Source organism: Haliotis asinina, unplaced genomic scaffold (genome assembly GCF_037392515.1).
Source record: "Haliotis asinina isolate JCU_RB_2024 unplaced genomic scaffold, JCU_Hal_asi_v2 scaffold_56, whole genome shotgun sequence".
Lineage (NCBI taxonomy): Eukaryota > Metazoa > Mollusca > Gastropoda > Lepetellida > Haliotidae > Haliotis > Haliotis asinina.
The window spans coordinates 24,973-47,696 of record NW_027133925.1 but is presented as its reverse complement, the minus strand read 5'-3'; positions in this window follow the sequence as shown (position 1 = coordinate 47,696).

The following is a 22,724-nucleotide window of genomic DNA, read 5'->3' as shown; positions in this document are numbered from 1 at the left end:
AAAGATGGGGCTGTATTGAGTGGAATAGATTGTTCTAGTGTTGTGAATATGAACGTTGCTTCGTTTTGAGGCCAAACAGTGGTAATAGACCCCTATGGTGAGTTCTACCTTTGATTAATGGTTACCTGCTTCTAAATTTGTTGGAACTGATGAATTTGACAACAAAGTAAGCCAAAATCAACACTATTATAACAATGTGAGTGTCTGAGGTTATCCCCTGAGGGTCAAATTAAAGTTAAATGATAAGGAAAATCATGAAATATGTTCATTGCACAGCAGAACATGTCACAAACCCTTGTTTTAAATGTAAACATTGAAGCATATGGTCAGTTCTGTCTGTCTGACCCATTTTGCATGTGAATCAACTTAATTTTCTTTCCTTATTTTAAAAAAAATTCCCCCTTTTTAACACATATGACTTTCAAAATTATTTTTTGTTTTATCTGCAACTGTCTCATTGCTGTTTTGGATTTTATGATTTGACATTTAATATAATAGCAACATTATTTTCAGCTTGCAGAATGCCTGTTGATGAATGGGGAGGTGTGTATGCACACATACATCAGAAACAGAAGCCTTCACATACAATGTGGTATTTCGACAAGCCGGTCTGAAGTCTGTTGTTGACTGCGTCTAATCAAGCACACGCCCTTTTCTTCGATATGTCTTACCACCTTGTAGCAGTTGCAGTACTTGGATATGTAGGTACATACAGTACATTTAAGTACCCCAGTCCAGTTAAAACACCACAATGTCTGACTGGTAACTTCCCCCACTCGGTCGTCGTCATCCATTGGAAGTTTCTGACCATGATCTCTTAATGCCTCACTGTGCAGTATTTCTTTTTGCCAGACATGAATTAAGGGCTGTACATGAACCCAAGAAGTTGATTAGATGTAAATAATAACAATTGATCCTTGTAGAGTGGGTCTGACCAGAAATTTTATTGACATGAGAGTGTGTGATGTCTTTAAATTATCTCCCTTGTTTACCCATATACAATATGTCTTCTTGTCACCCAGTAACCCATAAATTATTGCAGAGAAACACTGGTTTTAGCTGATACTGTCAAATACTGTTAACTGTGAATAGAAATATTCAGTTTTGGGCAGGTTAACCAATAAATTTCCAAAATTATGAGGATATTTCCACTTTGTACCCTCTAAACTGGCTTATACATGAAACTGTCAAGTCTAACAACCTCAAAACAATTCACAGTAAATAATTTTGATTTCCTGGAAGTTTTTAAAAGTCTTAGCTTGATGAATCAATAGAGTCAAGCATAAGTTCCTATCATGCTGTGGTCAAAAAGTGATTTCATCTGTTTAAGGGGTCATTTGCCTTGATCGACGAACAGGCGGCAGGGTACTCTGATCAGTGTTCCAGACAGCTAGGCATTATGCATCTCCTCACTTAGTACTTTTTGACAAACTTCATCAACCAGCCTTACATATGTCAAGATTCTAAAGCTGCTTAATGTGAAATCTCCCCAATATCTGGCCTATAGTCCATGATTTTGGTCGTTCAAAATATATTCTGGTTTGATATGATCTAGGCAGCCCCAGTCATGTATGGAATCAACCCATGACCCCCTTCTTTTGTGAAATAGGAGTGAACTCCCATGGTATATACATGATTTGAAAACTTTCTCTATGAAAGCAGAAATGCATTTTTGCAAAGCTTTGATGAAGTAGACATGATGTAACTCTTACCTCTATCAGTGCAGCAAATCTCTTTATTCTTTTGCCATAATAGATATGTTGGACAGAAAAAAATATTGAGGTTTCATGCAGTTTTATTTTTTTTCTGAGAAGTTTCATGTATGTACAGTACATAAATCACAGATTGGCCTTGTGCAGATGCAGACCATTTTTTCTACATAGGGTTCGAGCACATTTCAGTAATTCATACTTTACATGCTTTCCTGTGTTTATTTCACCATGGAAACAAGTCAGTATGAATGTGGAGGCAAATTTAAAGGTAATGGGAGTAAAGATGGGGCTGTATTGAGTGGAATAGATTGTTCTAGTGTTGTGAATATGAACGTTGCTTCGTTTTGAGGCCAAACAGTGGTAATAGACCCCTATGGTGAGTTCTACCTTTGATTAATGGTTACCTGCTTCTAAATTTGTTGGAACTGATGAATTTGACAACAAAGTAAGCCAAAATCAACACTATTATAACAATGTGAGTGTCTGAGGTTATCCCCTGAGGGTCAAATTAAAGTTAAATGATAAGGAAAATCATGAAATATGTTCATTGCACAGCAGAACATGTCACAAACCCTTGTTTTAAATGTAAACATTGAAGCATATGGTCAGTTCTGTCTGTCTGACCCATTTTGCATGTGAATCAACTTAATTTTCTTTCCTTATTTTAAAAAAAATTCCCCCTTTTTAACACATATGACTTTCAAAATTATTTTTTGTTTTATCTGCAACTGTCTCATTGCTGTTTTGGATTTTATGATTTGACATTTAATATAATAGCAACATTATTTTCAGCTTGCAGAATGCCTGTTGATGAATGGGGAGGTGTGTATGCACACATACATCAGAAACAGAAGCCTTCACATACAATGTGGTATTTCGACAAGCCGGTCTGAAGTCTGTTGTTGACTGCGTCTAATCAAGCACACGCCCTTTTCTTCGATATGTCTTACCACCTTGTAGCAGTTGCAGTACTTGGATATGTAGGTACATACAGTACATTTAAGTACCCCAGTCCAGTTAAAACACCACAATGTCTGACTGGTAACTTCCCCCACTCGGTCGTCGTCATCCATTGGAAGTTTCTGACCATGATCTCTTAATGCCTCACTGTGCAGTATTTCTTTTTGCCAGACATGAATTAAGGGCTGTACATGAACCCAAGAAGTTGATTAGATGTAAATAATAACAATTGATCCTTGTAGAGTGGGTCTGACCAGAAATTTTATTGACATGAGAGTGTGTGATGTCTTTAAATTATCTCCCTTGTTTACCCATATACAATATGTCTTCTTGTCACCCAGTAACCCATAAATTATTGCAGAGAAACACTGGTTTTAGCTGATACTGTCAAATACTGTTAACTGTGAATAGAAATATTCAGTTTTGGGCAGGTTAACCAATAAATTTCCAAAATTATGAGGATATTTCCACTTTGTACCCTCTAAACTGGCTTATACATGAAACTGTCAAGTCTAACAACCTCAAAACAATTCACAGTAAATAATTTTGATTTCCTGGAAGTTTTTAAAAGTCTTAGCTTGATGAATCAATAGAGTCAAGCATAAGTTCCTATCATGCTGTGGTCAAAAAGTGATTTCATCTGTTTAAGGGGTCATTTGCCTTGATCGACGAACAGGCGGCAGGGTACTCTGATCAGTGTTCCAGACAGCTAGGCATTATGCATCTCCTCACTTAGTACTTTTTGACAAACTTCATCAACCAGCCTTACATATGTCAAGATTCTAAAGCTGCTTAATGTGAAATCTCCCCAATATCTGGCCTATAGTCCATGATTTTGGTCGTTCAAAATATATTCTGGTTTGATATGATCTAGGCAGCCCCAGTCATGTATGGAATCAACCCATGACCCCCTTCTTTTGTGAAATAGGAGTGAACTCCCATGGTATATACATGATTTGAAAACTTTCTCTATGAAAGCAGAAATGCATTTTTGCAAAGCTTTGATGAAGTAGACATGATGTAACTCTTACACCTCTATCAGTGCAGCAAATCTCTTTATTCTTTTGCCATAATAGATATGTTGGACAGAAAAAAATATTGAGGTTTCATGCAGTTTTATTTTTTTTCTGAGAAGTTTCATGTATGTACAGTACATAAATCACAGATTGGCCTTGTGCAGATGCAGACCATTTTTTCTACAAGGGTTCGAGCACATTTCAGTAATTCATACTTTACATGCTTTCCTGTGTTTATTTCACCATGGAAACAAGTCAGTATGAATGTGGAGGCAAATTTAAAGGTAATGGGAGTAAAGATGGGGCTGTATTGAGTGGAATAGATTGTTCTAGTGTTGTGAATATGAACGTTGCTTCGTTTTGAGGCCAAACAGTGGTAATAGACCCCTATGGTGAGTTCTACCTTTGATTAATGGTTACCTGCTTCTAAATTTGTTGGAACTGATGAATTTGACAACAAAGTAAGCCAAAATCAACACTATTATAACAATGTGAGTGTCTGAGGTTATCCCCTGAGGGTCAAATTAAAGTTAAATGATAAGGAAAATCATGAAATATGTTCATTGCACAGCAGAACATGTCACAAACCCTTGTTTTAAATGTAAACATTGAAGCATATGGTCAGTTCTGTCTGTCTGACCCATTTTGCATGTGAATCAACTTAATTTTCTTTCCTTATTTTAAAAAAAATTCCCCCTTTTTAACACATATGACTTTCAAAATTATTTTTTGTTTTATCTGCAACTGTCTCATTGCTGTTTTGGATTTTATGATTTGACATTTAATATAATAGCAACATTATTTTCAGCTTGCAGAATGCCTGTTGATGAATGGGGAGGTGTGTATGCACACATACATCAGAAACAGAAGCCTTCACATACAATGTGGTATTTCGACAAGCCGGTCTGAAGTCTGTTGTTGACTGCGTCTAATCAAGCACACGCCCTTTTCTTCGATATGTCTTACCACCTTGTAGCAGTTGCAGTACTTGGATATGTAGGTACATACAGTACATTTAAGTACCCCAGTCCAGTTAAAACACCACAATGTCTGACTGGTAACTTCCCCCACTCGGTCGTCGTCATCCATTGGAAGTTTCTGACCATGATCTCTTAATGCCTCACTGTGCAGTATTTCTTTTTGCCAGACATGAATTAAGGGCTGTACATGAACCCAAGAAGTTGATTAGATGTAAATAATAACAATTGATCCTTGTAGAGTGGGTCTGACCAGAAATTTTATTGACATGAGAGTGTGTGATGTCTTTAAATTATCTCCCTTGTTTACCCATATACAATATGTCTTCTTGTCACCCAGTAACCCATAAATTATTGCAGAGAAACACTGGTTTTAGCTGATACTGTCAAATACTGTTAACTGTGAATAGAAATATTCAGTTTTGGGCAGGTTAACCAATAAATTTCCAAAATTATGAGGATATTTCCACTTTGTACCCTCTAAACTGGCTTATACATGAAACTGTCAAGTCTAACAACCTCAAAACAATTCACAGTAAATAATTTTGATTTCCTGGAAGTTTTTAAAAGTCTTAGCTTGATGAATCAATAGAGTCAAGCATAAGTTCCTATCATGCTGTGGTCAAAAAGTGATTTCATCTGTTTAAGGGGTCATTTGCCTTGATCGACGAACAGGCGGCAGGGTACTCTGATCAGTGTTCCAGACAGCTAGGCATTATGCATCTCCTCACTTAGTACTTTTTGACAAACTTCATCAACCAGCCTTACATATGTCAAGATTCTAAAGCTGCTTAATGTGAAATCTCCCCAATATCTGGCCTATAGTCCATGATTTTGGTCGTTCAAAATATATTCTGGTTTGATATGATCTAGGCAGCCCCAGTCATGTATGGAATCAACCCATGACCCCCTTCTTTTGTGAAATAGGAGTGAACTCCCATGGTATATACATGATTTGAAAACTTTCTCTATGAAAGCAGAAATGCATTTTTGCAAAGCTTTGATGAAGTAGACATGATGTAACTCTTACACCTCTATCAGTGCAGCAAATCTCTTTATTCTTTTGCCATAATAGATATGTTGGACAGAAAAAAATATTGAGGTTTCATGCAGTTTTATTTTTTTTCTGAGAAGTTTCATGTATGTACAGTACATAAATCACAGATTGGCCTTGTGCAGATGCAGACCATTTTTTCTACAGGGTTCGAGCACATTTCAGTAATTCATACTTTACATGCTTTCCTGTGTTTATTTCACCATGGAAACAAGTCAGTATGAATGTGGAGGCAAATTTAAAGGTAATGGGAGTAAAGATGGGGCTGTATTGAGTGGAATAGATTGTTCTAGTGTTGTGAATATGAACGTTGCTTCGTTTTGAGGCCAAACAGTGGTAATAGACCCCTATGGTGAGTTCTACCTTTGATTAATGGTTACCTGCTTCTAAATTTGTTGGAACTGATGAATTTGACAACAAAGTAAGCCAAAATCAACACTATTATAACAATGTGAGTGTCTGAGGTTATCCCCTGAGGGTCAAATTAAAGTTAAATGATAAGGAAAATCATGAAATATGTTCATTGCACAGCAGAACATGTCACAAACCCTTGTTTTAAATGTAAACATTGAAGCATATGGTCAGTTCTGTCTGTCTGACCCATTTTGCATGTGAATCAACTTAATTTTCTTTCCTTATTTTAAAAAAAATTCCCCCTTTTTAACACATATGACTTTCAAAATTATTTTTTGTTTTATCTGCAACTGTCTCATTGCTGTTTTGGATTTTATGATTTGACATTTAATATAATAGCAACATTATTTTCAGCTTGCAGAATGCCTGTTGATGAATGGGGAGGTGTGTATGCACACATACATCAGAAACAGAAGCCTTCACATACAATGTGGTATTTCGACAAGCCGGTCTGAAGTCTGTTGTTGACTGCGTCTAATCAAGCACACGCCCTTTTCTTCGATATGTCTTACCACCTTGTAGCAGTTGCAGTACTTGGATATGTAGGTACATACAGTACATTTAAGTACCCCAGTCCAGTTAAAACACCACAATGTCTGACTGGTAACTTCCCCCACTCGGTCGTCGTCATCCATTGGAAGTTTCTGACCATGATCTCTTAATGCCTCACTGTGCAGTATTTCTTTTTGCCAGACATGAATTAAGGGCTGTACATGAACCCAAGAAGTTGATTAGATGTAAATAATAACAATTGATCCTTGTAGAGTGGGTCTGACCAGAAATTTTATTGACATGAGAGTGTGTGATGTCTTTAAATTATCTCCCTTGTTTACCCATATACAATATGTCTTCTTGTCACCCAGTAACCCATAAATTATTGCAGAGAAACACTGGTTTTAGCTGATACTGTCAAATACTGTTAACTGTGAATAGAAATATTCAGTTTTGGGCAGGTTAACCAATAAATTTCCAAAATTATGAGGATATTTCCACTTTGTACCCTCTAAACTGGCTTATACATGAAACTGTCAAGTCTAACAACCTCAAAACAATTCACAGTAAATAATTTTGATTTCCTGGAAGTTTTTAAAAGTCTTAGCTTGATGAATCAATAGAGTCAAGCATAAGTTCCTATCATGCTGTGGTCAAAAAGTGATTTCATCTGTTTAAGGGGTCATTTGCCTTGATCGACGAACAGGCGGCAGGGTACTCTGATCAGTGTTCCAGACAGCTAGGCATTATGCATCTCCTCACTTAGTACTTTTTGACAAACTTCATCAACCAGCCTTACATATGTCAAGATTCTAAAGCTGCTTAATGTGAAATCTCCCCAATATCTGGCCTATAGTCCATGATTTTGGTCGTTCAAAATATATTCTGGTTTGATATGATCTAGGCAGCCCCAGTCATGTATGGAATCAACCCATGACCCCCTTCTTTTGTGAAATAGGAGTGAACTCCCATGGTATATACATGATTTGAAAACTTTCTCTATGAAAGCAGAAATGCATTTTTGCAAAGCTTTGATGAAGTAGACATGATGTAACTCTTACACCTCTATCAGTGCAGCAAATCTCTTTATTCTTTTGCCATAATAGATATGTTGGACAGAAAAAAATATTGAGGTTTCATGCAGTTTTATTTTTTTTCTGAGAAGTTTCATGTATGTACAGTACATAAATCACAGATTGGCCTTGTGCAGATGCAGACCATTTTTTCTACAGGGTTCGAGCACATTTCAGTAATTCATACTTTACATGCTTTCCTGTGTTTATTTCACCATGGAAACAAGTCAGTATGAATGTGGAGGCAAATTTAAAGGTAATGGGAGTAAAGATGGGGCTGTATTGAGTGGAATAGATTGTTCTAGTGTTGTGAATATGAACGTTGCTTCGTTTTGAGGCCAAACAGTGGTAATAGACCCCTATGGTGAGTTCTACCTTTGATTAATGGTTACCTGCTTCTAAATTTGTTGGAACTGATGAATTTGACAACAAAGTAAGCCAAAATCAACACTATTATAACAATGTGAGTGTCTGAGGTTATCCCCTGAGGGTCAAATTAAAGTTAAATGATAAGGAAAATCATGAAATATGTTCATTGCACAGCAGAACATGTCACAAACCCTTGTTTTAAATGTAAACATTGAAGCATATGGTCAGTTCTGTCTGTCTGACCCATTTTGCATGTGAATCAACTTAATTTTCTTTCCTTATTTTAAAAAAAATTCCCCCTTTTTAACACATATGACTTTCAAAATTATTTTTTGTTTTATCTGCAACTGTCTCATTGCTGTTTTGGATTTTATGATTTGACATTTAATATAATAGCAACATTATTTTCAGCTTGCAGAATGCCTGTTGATGAATGGGGAGGTGTGTATGCACACATACATCAGAAACAGAAGCCTTCACATACAATGTGGTATTTCGACAAGCCGGTCTGAAGTCTGTTGTTGACTGCGTCTAATCAAGCACACGCCCTTTTCTTCGATATGTCTTACCACCTTGTAGCAGTTGCAGTACTTGGATATGTAGGTACATACAGTACATTTAAGTACCCCAGTCCAGTTAAAACACCACAATGTCTGACTGGTAACTTCCCCCACTCGGTCGTCGTCATCCATTGGAAGTTTCTGACCATGATCTCTTAATGCCTCACTGTGCAGTATTTCTTTTTGCCAGACATGAATTAAGGGCTGTACATGAACCCAAGAAGTTGATTAGATGTAAATAATAACAATTGATCCTTGTAGAGTGGGTCTGACCAGAAATTTTATTGACATGAGAGTGTGTGATGTCTTTAAATTATCTCCCTTGTTTACCCATATACAATATGTCTTCTTGTCACCCAGTAACCCATAAATTATTGCAGAGAAACACTGGTTTTAGCTGATACTGTCAAATACTGTTAACTGTGAATAGAAATATTCAGTTTTGGGCAGGTTAACCAATAAATTTCCAAAATTATGAGGATATTTCCACTTTGTACCCTCTAAACTGGCTTATACATGAAACTGTCAAGTCTAACAACCTCAAAACAATTCACAGTAAATAATTTTGATTTCCTGGAAGTTTTTAAAAGTCTTAGCTTGATGAATCAATAGAGTCAAGCATAAGTTCCTATCATGCTGTGGTCAAAAAGTGATTTCATCTGTTTAAGGGGTCATTTGCCTTGATCGACGAACAGGCGGCAGGGTACTCTGATCAGTGTTCCAGACAGCTAGGCATTATGCATCTCCTCACTTAGTACTTTTTGACAAACTTCATCAACCAGCCTTACATATGTCAAGATTCTAAAGCTGCTTAATGTGAAATCTCCCCAATATCTGGCCTATAGTCCATGATTTTGGTCGTTCAAAATATATTCTGGTTTGATATGATCTAGGCAGCCCCAGTCATGTATGGAATCAACCCATGACCCCCTTCTTTTGTGAAATAGGAGTGAACTCCCATGGTATATACATGATTTGAAAACTTTCTCTATGAAAGCAGAAATGCATTTTTGCAAAGCTTTGATGAAGTAGACATGATGTAACTCTTACACCTCTATCAGTGCAGCAAATCTCTTTATTCTTTTGCCATAATAGATATGTTGGACAGAAAAAAATATTGAGGTTTCATGCAGTTTTATTTTTTTTCTGAGAAGTTTCATGTATGTACAGTACATAAATCACAGATTGGCCTTGTGCAGATGCAGACCATTTTTTCTACATAGGGTTCGAGCACATTTCAGTAATTCATACTTTACATGCTTTCCTGTGTTTATTTCACCATGGAAACAAGTCAGTATGAATGTGGAGGCAAATTTAAAGGTAATGGGAGTAAAGATGGGGCTGTATTGAGTGGAATAGATTGTTCTAGTGTTGTGAATATGAACGTTGCTTCGTTTTGAGGCCAAACAGTGGTAATAGACCCCTATGGTGAGTTCTACCTTTGATTAATGGTTACCTGCTTCTAAATTTGTTGGAACTGATGAATTTGACAACAAAGTAAGCCAAAATCAACACTATTATAACAATGTGAGTGTCTGAGGTTATCCCCTGAGGGTCAAATTAAAGTTAAATGATAAGGAAAATCATGAAATATGTTCATTGCACAGCAGAACATGTCACAAACCCTTGTTTTAAATGTAAACATTGAAGCATATGGTCAGTTCTGTCTGTCTGACCCATTTTGCATGTGAATCAACTTAATTTTCTTTCCTTATTTTAAAAAAAATTCCCCCTTTTTAACACATATGACTTTCAAAATTATTTTTTGTTTTATCTGCAACTGTCTCATTGCTGTTTTGGATTTTATGATTTGACATTTAATATAATAGCAACATTATTTTCAGCTTGCAGAATGCCTGTTGATGAATGGGGAGGTGTGTATGCACACATACATCAGAAACAGAAGCCTTCACATACAATGTGGTATTTCGACAAGCCGGTCTGAAGTCTGTTGTTGACTGCGTCTAATCAAGCACACGCCCTTTTCTTCGATATGTCTTACCACCTTGTAGCAGTTGCAGTACTTGGATATGTAGGTACATACAGTACATTTAAGTACCCCAGTCCAGTTAAAACACCACAATGTCTGACTGGTAACTTCCCCCACTCGGTCGTCGTCATCCATTGGAAGTTTCTGACCATGATCTCTTAATGCCTCACTGTGCAGTATTTCTTTTTGCCAGACATGAATTAAGGGCTGTACATGAACCCAAGAAGTTGATTAGATGTAAATAATAACAATTGATCCTTGTAGAGTGGGTCTGACCAGAAATTTTATTGACATGAGAGTGTGTGATGTCTTTAAATTATCTCCCTTGTTTACCCATATACAATATGTCTTCTTGTCACCCAGTAACCCATAAATTATTGCAGAGAAACACTGGTTTTAGCTGATACTGTCAAATACTGTTAACTGTGAATAGAAATATTCAGTTTTGGGCAGGTTAACCAATAAATTTCCAAAATTATGAGGATATTTCCACTTTGTACCCTCTAAACTGGCTTATACATGAAACTGTCAAGTCTAACAACCTCAAAACAATTCACAGTAAATAATTTTGATTTCCTGGAAGTTTTTAAAAGTCTTAGCTTGATGAATCAATAGAGTCAAGCATAAGTTCCTATCATGCTGTGGTCAAAAAGTGATTTCATCTGTTTAAGGGGTCATTTGCCTTGATCGACGAACAGGCGGCAGGGTACTCTGATCAGTGTTCCAGACAGCTAGGCATTATGCATCTCCTCACTTAGTACTTTTTGACAAACTTCATCAACCAGCCTTACATATGTCAAGATTCTAAAGCTGCTTAATGTGAAATCTCCCCAATATCTGGCCTATAGTCCATGATTTTGGTCGTTCAAAATATATTCTGGTTTGATATGATCTAGGCAGCCCCAGTCATGTATGGAATCAACCCATGACCCCCTTCTTTTGTGAAATAGGAGTGAACTCCCATGGTATATACATGATTTGAAAACTTTCTCTATGAAAGCAGAAATGCATTTTTGCAAAGCTTTGATGAAGTAGACATGATGTAACTCTTACACCTCTATCAGTGCAGCAAATCTCTTTATTCTTTTGCCATAATAGATATGTTGGACAGAAAAAAATATTGAGGTTTCATGCAGTTTTATTTTTTTTCTGAGAAGTTTCATGTATGTACAGTACATAAATCACAGATTGGCCTTGTGCAGATGCAGACCATTTTTTCTACATAGGGTTCGAGCACATTTCAGTAATTCATACTTTACATGCTTTCCTGTGTTTATTTCACCATGGAAACAAGTCAGTATGAATGTGGAGGCAAATTTAAAGGTAATGGGAGTAAAGATGGGGCTGTATTGAGTGGAATAGATTGTTCTAGTGTTGTGAATATGAACGTTGCTTCGTTTTGAGGCCAAACAGTGGTAATAGACCCCTATGGTGAGTTCTACCTTTGATTAATGGTTACCTGCTTCTAAATTTGTTGGAACTGATGAATTTGACAACAAAGTAAGCCAAAATCAACACTATTATAACAATGTGAGTGTCTGAGGTTATCCCCTGAGGGTCAAATTAAAGTTAAATGATAAGGAAAATCATGAAATATGTTCATTGCACAGCAGAACATGTCACAAACCCTTGTTTTAAATGTAAACATTGAAGCATATGGTCAGTTCTGTCTGTCTGACCCATTTTGCATGTGAATCAACTTAATTTTCTTTCCTTATTTTAAAAAAAATTCCCCCTTTTTAACACATATGACTTTCAAAATTATTTTTTGTTTTATCTGCAACTGTCTCATTGCTGTTTTGGATTTTATGATTTGACATTTAATATAATAGCAACATTATTTTCAGCTTGCAGAATGCCTGTTGATGAATGGGGAGGTGTGTATGCACACATACATCAGAAACAGAAGCCTTCACATACAATGTGGTATTTCGACAAGCCGGTCTGAAGTCTGTTGTTGACTGCGTCTAATCAAGCACACGCCCTTTTCTTCGATATGTCTTACCACCTTGTAGCAGTTGCAGTACTTGGATATGTAGGTACATACAGTACATTTAAGTACCCCAGTCCAGTTAAAACACCACAATGTCTGACTGGTAACTTCCCCCACTCGGTCGTCGTCATCCATTGGAAGTTTCTGACCATGATCTCTTAATGCCTCACTGTGCAGTATTTCTTTTTGCCAGACATGAATTAAGGGCTGTACATGAACCCAAGAAGTTGATTAGATGTAAATAATAACAATTGATCCTTGTAGAGTGGGTCTGACCAGAAATTTTATTGACATGAGAGTGTGTGATGTCTTTAAATTATCTCCCTTGTTTACCCATATACAATATGTCTTCTTGTCACCCAGTAACCCATAAATTATTGCAGAGAAACACTGGTTTTAGCTGATACTGTCAAATACTGTTAACTGTGAATAGAAATATTCAGTTTTGGGCAGGTTAACCAATAAATTTCCAAAATTATGAGGATATTTCCACTTTGTACCCTCTAAACTGGCTTATACATGAAACTGTCAAGTCTAACAACCTCAAAACAATTCACAGTAAATAATTTTGATTTCCTGGAAGTTTTTAAAAGTCTTAGCTTGATGAATCAATAGAGTCAAGCATAAGTTCCTATCATGCTGTGGTCAAAAAGTGATTTCATCTGTTTAAGGGGTCATTTGCCTTGATCGACGAACAGGCGGCAGGGTACTCTGATCAGTGTTCCAGACAGCTAGGCATTATGCATCTCCTCACTTAGTACTTTTTGACAAACTTCATCAACCAGCCTTACATATGTCAAGATTCTAAAGCTGCTTAATGTGAAATCTCCCCAATATCTGGCCTATAGTCCATGATTTTGGTCGTTCAAAATATATTCTGGTTTGATATGATCTAGGCAGCCCCAGTCATGTATGGAATCAACCCATGACCCCCTTCTTTTGTGAAATAGGAGTGAACTCCCATGGTATATACATGATTTGAAAACTTTCTCTATGAAAGCAGAAATGCATTTTTGCAAAGCTTTGATGAAGTAGACATGATGTAACTCTTACACCTCTATCAGTGCAGCAAATCTCTTTATTCTTTTGCCATAATAGATATGTTGGACAGAAAAAAATATTGAGGTTTCATGCAGTTTTATTTTTTTTCTGAGAAGTTTCATGTATGTACAGTACATAAATCACAGATTGGCCTTGTGCAGATGCAGACCATTTTTTCTACATAGGGTTCGAGCACATTTCAGTAATTCATACTTTACATGCTTTCCTGTGTTTATTTCACCATGGAAACAAGTCAGTATGAATGTGGAGGCAAATTTAAAGGTAATGGGAGTAAAGATGGGGCTGTATTGAGTGGAATAGATTGTTCTAGTGTTGTGAATATGAACGTTGCTTCGTTTTGAGGCCAAACAGTGGTAATAGACCCCTATGGTGAGTTCTACCTTTGATTAATGGTTACCTGCTTCTAAATTTGTTGGAACTGATGAATTTGACAACAAAGTAAGCCAAAATCAACACTATTATAACAATGTGAGTGTCTGAGGTTATCCCCTGAGGGTCAAATTAAAGTTAAATGATAAGGAAAATCATGAAATATGTTCATTGCACAGCAGAACATGTCACAAACCCTTGTTTTAAATGTAAACATTGAAGCATATGGTCAGTTCTGTCTGTCTGACCCATTTTGCATGTGAATCAACTTAATTTTCTTTCCTTATTTTAAAAAAAATTCCCCCTTTTTAACACATATGACTTTCAAAATTATTTTTTGTTTTATCTGCAACTGTCTCATTGCTGTTTTGGATTTTATGATTTGACATTTAATATAATAGCAACATTATTTTCAGCTTGCAGAATGCCTGTTGATGAATGGGGAGGTGTGTATGCACACATACATCAGAAACAGAAGCCTTCACATACAATGTGGTATTTCGACAAGCCGGTCTGAAGTCTGTTGTTGACTGCGTCTAATCAAGCACACGCCCTTTTCTTCGATATGTCTTACCACCTTGTAGCAGTTGCAGTACTTGGATATGTAGGTACATACAGTACATTTAAGTACCCCAGTCCAGTTAAAACACCACAATGTCTGACTGGTAACTTCCCCCACTCGGTCGTCGTCATCCATTGGAAGTTTCTGACCATGATCTCTTAATGCCTCACTGTGCAGTATTTCTTTTTGCCAGACATGAATTAAGGGCTGTACATGAACCCAAGAAGTTGATTAGATGTAAATAATAACAATTGATCCTTGTAGAGTGGGTCTGACCAGAAATTTTATTGACATGAGAGTGTGTGATGTCTTTAAATTATCTCCCTTGTTTACCCATATACAATATGTCTTCTTGTCACCCAGTAACCCATAAATTATTGCAGAGAAACACTGGTTTTAGCTGATACTGTCAAATACTGTTAACTGTGAATAGAAATATTCAGTTTTGGGCAGGTTAACCAATAAATTTCCAAAATTATGAGGATATTTCCACTTTGTACCCTCTAAACTGGCTTATACATGAAACTGTCAAGTCTAACAACCTCAAAACAATTCACAGTAAATAATTTTGATTTCCTGGAAGTTTTTAAAAGTCTTAGCTTGATGAATCAATAGAGTCAAGCATAAGTTCCTATCATGCTGTGGTCAAAAAGTGATTTCATCTGTTTAAGGGGTCATTTGCCTTGATCGACGAACAGGCGGCAGGGTACTCTGATCAGTGTTCCAGACAGCTAGGCATTATGCATCTCCTCACTTAGTACTTTTTGACAAACTTCATCAACCAGCCTTACATATGTCAAGATTCTAAAGCTGCTTAATGTGAAATCTCCCCAATATCTGGCCTATAGTCCATGATTTTGGTCGTTCAAAATATATTCTGGTTTGATATGATCTAGGCAGCCCCAGTCATGTATGGAATCAACCCATGACCCCCTTCTTTTGTGAAATAGGAGTGAACTCCCATGGTATATACATGATTTGAAAACTTTCTCTATGAAAGCAGAAATGCATTTTTGCAAAGCTTTGATGAAGTAGACATGATGTAACTCTTACACCTCTATCAGTGCAGCAAATCTCTTTATTCTTTTGCCATAATAGATATGTTGGACAGAAAAAAATATTGAGGTTTCATGCAGTTTTATTTTTTTTCTGAGAAGTTTCATGTATGTACAGTACATAAATCACAGATTGGCCTTGTGCAGATGCAGACCATTTTTTCTACAGGGTTCGAGCACATTTCAGTAATTCATACTTTACATGCTTTCCTGTGTTTATTTCACCATGGAAACAAGTCAGTATGAATGTGGAGGCAAATTTAAAGGTAATGGGAGTAAAGATGGGGCTGTATTGAGTGGAATAGATTGTTCTAGTGTTGTGAATATGAACGTTGCTTCGTTTTGAGGCCAAACAGTGGTAATAGACCCCTATGGTGAGTTCTACCTTTGATTAATGGTTACCTGCTTCTAAATTTGTTGGAACTGATGAATTTGACAACAAAGTAAGCCAAAATCAACACTATTATAACAATGTGAGTGTCTGAGGTTATCCCCTGAGGGTCAAATTAAAGTTAAATGATAAGGAAAATCATGAAATATGTTCATTGCACAGCAGAACATGTCACAAACCCTTGTTTTAAATGTAAACATTGAAGCATATGGTCAGTTCTGTCTGTCTGACCCATTTTGCATGTGAATCAACTTAATTTTCTTTCCTTATTTTAAAAAAAATTCCCCCTTTTTAACACATATGACTTTCAAAATTATTTTTTGTTTTATCTGCAACTGTCTCATTGCTGTTTTGGATTTTATGATTTGACATTTAATATAATAGCAACATTATTTTCAGCTTGCAGAATGCCTGTTGATGAATGGGGAGGTGTGTATGCACACATACATCAGAAACAGAAGCCTTCACATACAATGTGGTATTTCGACAAGCCGGTCTGAAGTCTGTTGTTGACTGCGTCTAATCAAGCACACGCCCTTTTCTTCGATATGTCTTACCACCTTGTAGCAGTTGCAGTACTTGGATATGTAGGTACATACAGTACATTTAAGTACCCCAGTCCAGTTAAAACACCACAATGTCTGACTGGTAACTTCCCCCACTCGGTCGTCGTCATCCATTGGAAGTTTCTGACCATGATCTCTTAATGCCTCACTGTGCAGTATTTCTTTTTGCCAGACATGAATTAAGGGCTGTACATGAACCCAAGAAGTTGATTAGATGTAAATAATAACAATTGATCCTTGTAGAGTGGGTCTGACCAGAAATTTTATTGACATGAGAGTGTGTGATGTCTTTAAATTATCTCCCTTGTTTACCCATATACAATATGTCTTCTTGTCACCCAGTAACCCATAAATTATTGCAGAGAAACACTGGTTTTAGCTGATACTGTCAAATACTCTTAACTGTGAATAGAAATATTCAGTTTTGGGCAGGTTAACCAATAAATTTCCAAAATTATGAGGATATTTCCACTTTGTACCCTCTAAACTGGCTTATACATGAAACTGTCAAGTCTAACAACCTCAAAACAATTCACAGTAAATAATTTTGATTTCCTGGAAGTTTTTAAAAGTCTTAGCTTGATGAATCAATAGAGTCAAGCATAAGTTCCTATCATGCTGTGGTCAAAAAGTGATTTCATCTGTTTAAGGGGTCATTTGCCTTGATCGACGAACAGGCGGCAGGGTACTCTGATCAGTGTTCCAGACAGCTAGGCATTATGCATCTCCTCACTTAGTACTTTTTGACAAACTTCATCAACCAGCCTTACATATGTCAAGATTCTAAAGCTGCTTAATGTGAAATCTCCCCAATATCTGGCCTATAGTCCATGATTTTGGTCGTTCAAAATATATTCTGGTTTGATATGATCTAGGCAGCCCCAGTCATGTATGGAATCAACCCATGACCCCCTTCTTTTGTGAAATAGGAGTGAACTCCCATGGTATATACATGATTTGAAAACTTTCTCTATGAAAGCAGAAATGCATTTTTGCAAAGCTTTGATGAAGTAGACATGATGTAACTCTTACACCTCTATCAGTGCAGCAAATCTCTTTATTCTTTTGCCATAATAGATATGTTGGACAGAAAAAAATATTGAGGTTTCATGCAGTTTTATTTTTTTTCTGAGAAGTTTCATGTATGTACAGTACATAAATCACAGATTGGCCTTGTGCAGATGCAGACCATTTTTTCTACAGGGTTCGAGCACATTTCAGTAATTCATACTTTACATGCTTTCCTGTGTTTATTTCACCATGGAAACAAGTCAGTATGAATGTGGAGGCAAATTTAAAGGTAATGGGAGTAAAGATGGGGCTGTATTGAGTGGAATAGATTGTTCTAGTGTTGTGAATATGAACGTTGCTTCGTTTTGAGGCCAAACAGTGGTAATAGACCCCTATGGTGAGTTCTACCTTTGATTAATGGTTACCTGCTTCTAAATTTGTTGGAACTGATGAATTTGACAACAAAGTAAGCCAAAATCAACACTATTATAACAATGTGAGTGTCTGAGGTTATCCCCTGAGGGTCAAATTAAAGTTAAATGATAAGGAAAATCATGAAATATGTTCATTGCACAGCAGAACATGTCACAAACCCTTGTTTTAAATGTAAACATTGAAGCATATGGTCAGTTCTGTCTGTCTGACCCATTTTGCATGTGAATCAACTTAATTTTCTTTCCTTATTTTAAAAAAAATTCCCCCTTTTTAACACATATGACTTTCAAAATTATTTTTTGTTTTATCTGCAACTGTCTCATTGCTGTTTTGGATTTTATGATTTGACATTTAATATAATAGCAACATTATTTTCAGCTTGCAGAATGCCTGTTGATGAATGGGGAGGTGTGTATGCACACATACATCAGAAACAGAAGCCTTCACATACAATGTGGTATTTCGACAAGCCGGTCTGAAGTCTGTTGTTGACTGCGTCTAATCAAGCACACGCCCTTTTCTTCGATATGTCTTACCACCTTGTAGCAGTTGCAGTACTTGGATATGTAGGTACATACAGTACATTTAAGTACCCCAGTCCAGTTAAAACACCACAATGTCTGACTGGTAACTTCCCCCACTCGGTCGTCGTCATCCATTGGAAGTTTCTGACCATGATCTCTTAATGCCTCACTGTGCAGTATTTCTTTTTGCCAGACATGAATTAAGGGCTGTACATGAACCCAAGAAGTTGATTAGATGTAAATAATAACAATTGATCCTTGTAGAGTGGGTCTGACCAGAAATTTTATTGACATGAGAGTGTGTGATGTCTTTAAATTATCTCCCTTGTTTACCCATATACAATATGTCTTCTTGTCACCCAGTAACCCATAAATTATTGCAGAGAAACACTGGTTTTAGCTGATACTGTCAAATACTGTTAACTGTGAATAGAAATATTCAGTTTTGGGCAGGTTAACCAATAAATTTCCAAAATTATGAGGATATTTCCACTTTGTACCCTCTAAACTGGCTTATACATGAAACTGTCAAGTCTAACAACCTCAAAACAATTCACAGTAAATAATTTTGATTTCCTGGAAGTTTTTAAAAGTCTTAGCTTGATGAATCAATAGAGTCAAGCATAAGTTCCTATCATGCTGTGGTCAAAAAGTGATTTCATCTGTTTAAGGGGTCATTTGCCTTGATCGACGAACAGGCGGCAGGGTACTCTGATCAGTGTTCCAGACAGCTAGGCATTATGCATCTCCTCACTTAGTACTTTTTGACAAACTTCATCAACCAGCCTTACATATGTCAAGATTCTAAAGCTGCTTAATGTGAAATCTCCCCAATATCTGGCCTATAGTCCATGATTTTGGTCGTTCAAAATATATTCTGGTTTGATATGATCTAGGCAGCCCCAGTCATGTATGGAATCAACCCATGACCCCCTTCTTTTGTGAAATAGGAGTGAACTCCCATGGTATATACATGATTTGAAAACTTTCTCTATGAAAGCAGAAATGCATTTTTGCAAAGCTTTGATGAAGTAGACATGATGTAACTCTTACACCTCTATCAGTGCAGCAAATCTCTTTATTCTTTTGCCATAATAGATATGTTGGACAGAAAAAAATATTGAGGTTTCATGCAGTTTTATTTTTTTTCTGAGAAGTTTCATGTATGTACAGTACATAAATCACAGATTGGCCTTGTGCAGATGCAGACCATTTTTTCTACATAGGGTTCGAGCACATTTCAGTAATTCATACTTTACATGCTTTCCTGTGTTTATTTCACCATGGAAACAAGTCAGTATGAATGTGGAGGCAAATTTAAAGGTAATGGGAGTAAAGATGGGGCTGTATTGAGTGGAATAGATTGTTCTAGTGTTGTGAATATGAACGTTGCTTCGTTTTGAGGCCAAACAGTGGTAATAGACCCCTATGGTGAGTTCTACCTTTGATTAATGGTTACCTGCTTCTAAATTTGTTGGAACTGATGAATTTGACAACAAAGTAAGCCAAAATCAACACTATTATAACAATGTGAGTGTCTGAGGTTATCCCCTGAGGGTCAAATTAAAGTTAAATGATAAGGAAAATCATGAAATATGTTCATTGCACAGCAGAACATGTCACAAACCCTTGTTTTAAATGTAAACATTGAAGCATATGGTCAGTTCTGTCTGTCTGACCCATTTTGCATGTGAATCAACTTAATTTTCTTTCCTTATTTTAAAAAAAATTCCCCCTTTTTAACACATATGACTTTCAAAATTATTTTTTGTTTTATCTGCAACTGTCTCATTGCTGTTTTGGATTTTATGATTTGACATTTAATATAATAGCAACATTATTTTCAGCTTGCAGAATGCCTGTTGATGAATGGGGAGGTGTGTATGCACACATACATCAGAAACAGAAGCCTTCACATACAATGTGGTATTTCGACAAGCCGGTCTGAAGTCTGTTGTTGACTGCGTCTAATCAAGCACACGCCCTTTTCTTCGATATGTCTTACCACCTTGTAGCAGTTGCAGTACTTGGATATGTAGGTACATACAGTACATTTAAGTACCCCAGTCCAGTTAAAACACCACAATGTCTGACTGGTAACTTCCCCCACTCGGTCGTCGTCATCCATTGGAAGTTTCTGACCATGATCTCTTAATGCCTCACTGTGCAGTATTTCTTTTTGCCAGACATGAATTAAGGGCTGTACATGAACCCAAGAAGTTGATTAGATGTAAATAATAACAATTGATCCTTGTAGAGTGGGTCTGACCAGAAATTTTATTGACATGAGAGTGTGTGATGTCTTTAAATTATCTCCCTTGTTTACCCATATACAATATGTCTTCTTGTCACCCAGTAACCCATAAATTATTGCAGAGAAACACTGGTTTTAGCTGATACTGTCAAATACTGTTAACTGTGAATAGAAATATTCAGTTTTGGGCAGGTTAACCAATAAATTTCCAAAATTATGAGGATATTTCCACTTTGTACCCTCTAAACTGGCTTATACATGAAACTGTCAAGTCTAACAACCTCAAAACAATTCACAGTAAATAATTTTGATTTCCTGGAAGTTTTTAAAAGTCTTAGCTTGATGAATCAATAGAGTCAAGCATAAGTTCCTATCATGCTGTGGTCAAAAAGTGATTTCATCTGTTTAAGGGGTCATTTGCCTTGATCGACGAACAGGCGGCAGGGTACTCTGATCAGTGTTCCAGACAGCTAGGCATTATGCATCTCCTCACTTAGTACTTTTTGACAAACTTCATCAACCAGCCTTACATATGTCAAGATTCTAAAGCTGCTTAATGTGAAATCTCCCCAATATCTGGCCTATAGTCCATGATTTTGGTCGTTCAAAATATATTCTGGTTTGATATGATCTAGGCAGCCCCAGTCATGTATGGAATCAACCCATGACCCCCTTCTTTTGTGAAATAGGAGTGAACTCCCATGGTATATACATGATTTGAAAACTTTCTCTATGAAAGCAGAAATGCATTTTTGCAAAGCTTTGATGAAGTAGACATGATGTAACTCTTACACCTCTATCAGTGCAGCAAATCTCTTTATTCTTTTGCCATAATAGATATGTTGGACAGAAAAAAATATTGAGGTTTCATGCAGTTTTATTTTTTTTCTGAGAAGTTTCATGTATGTACAGTACATAAATCACAGATTGGCCTTGTGCAGATGCAGACCATTTTTTCTACATAGGGTTCGAGCACATTTCAGTAATTCATACTTTACATGCTTTCCTGTGTTTATTTCACCATGGAAACAAGTCAGTATGAATGTGGAGGCAAATTTAAAGGTAATGGGAGTAAAGATGGGGCTGTATTGAGTGGAATAGATTGTTCTAGTGTTGTGAATATGAACGTTGCTTCGTTTTGAGGCCAAACAGTGGTAATAGACCCCTATGGTGAGTTCTACCTTTGATTAATGGTTACCTGCTTCTAAATTTGTTGGAACTGATGAATTTGACAACAAAGTAAGCCAAAATCAACACTATTATAACAATGTGAGTGTCTGAGGTTATCCCCTGAGGGTCAAATTAAAGTTAAATGATAAGGAAAATCATGAAATATGTTCATTGCACAGCAGAACATGTCACAAACCCTTGTTTTAAATGTAAACATTGAAGCATATGGTCAGTTCTGTCTGTCTGACCCATTTTGCATGTGAATCAACTTAATTTTCTTTCCTTATTTTAAAAAAAATTCCCCCTTTTTAACACATATGACTTTCAAAATTATTTTTTGTTTTATCTGCAACTGTCTCATTGCTGTTTTGGATTTTATGATTTGACATTTAATATAATAGCAACATTATTTTCAGCTTGCAGAATGCCTGTTGATGAATGGGGAGGTGTGTATGCACACATACATCAGAAACAGAAGCCTTCACATACAATGTGGTATTTCGACAAGCCGGTCTGAAGTCTGTTGTTGACTGCGTCTAATCAAGCACACGCCCTTTTCTTCGATATGTCTTACCACCTTGTAGCAGTTGCAGTACTTGGATATGTAGGTACATACAGTACATTTAAGTACCCCAGTCCAGTTAAAACACCACAATGTCTGACTGGTAACTTCCCCCACTCGGTCGTCGTCATCCATTGGAAGTTTCTGACCATG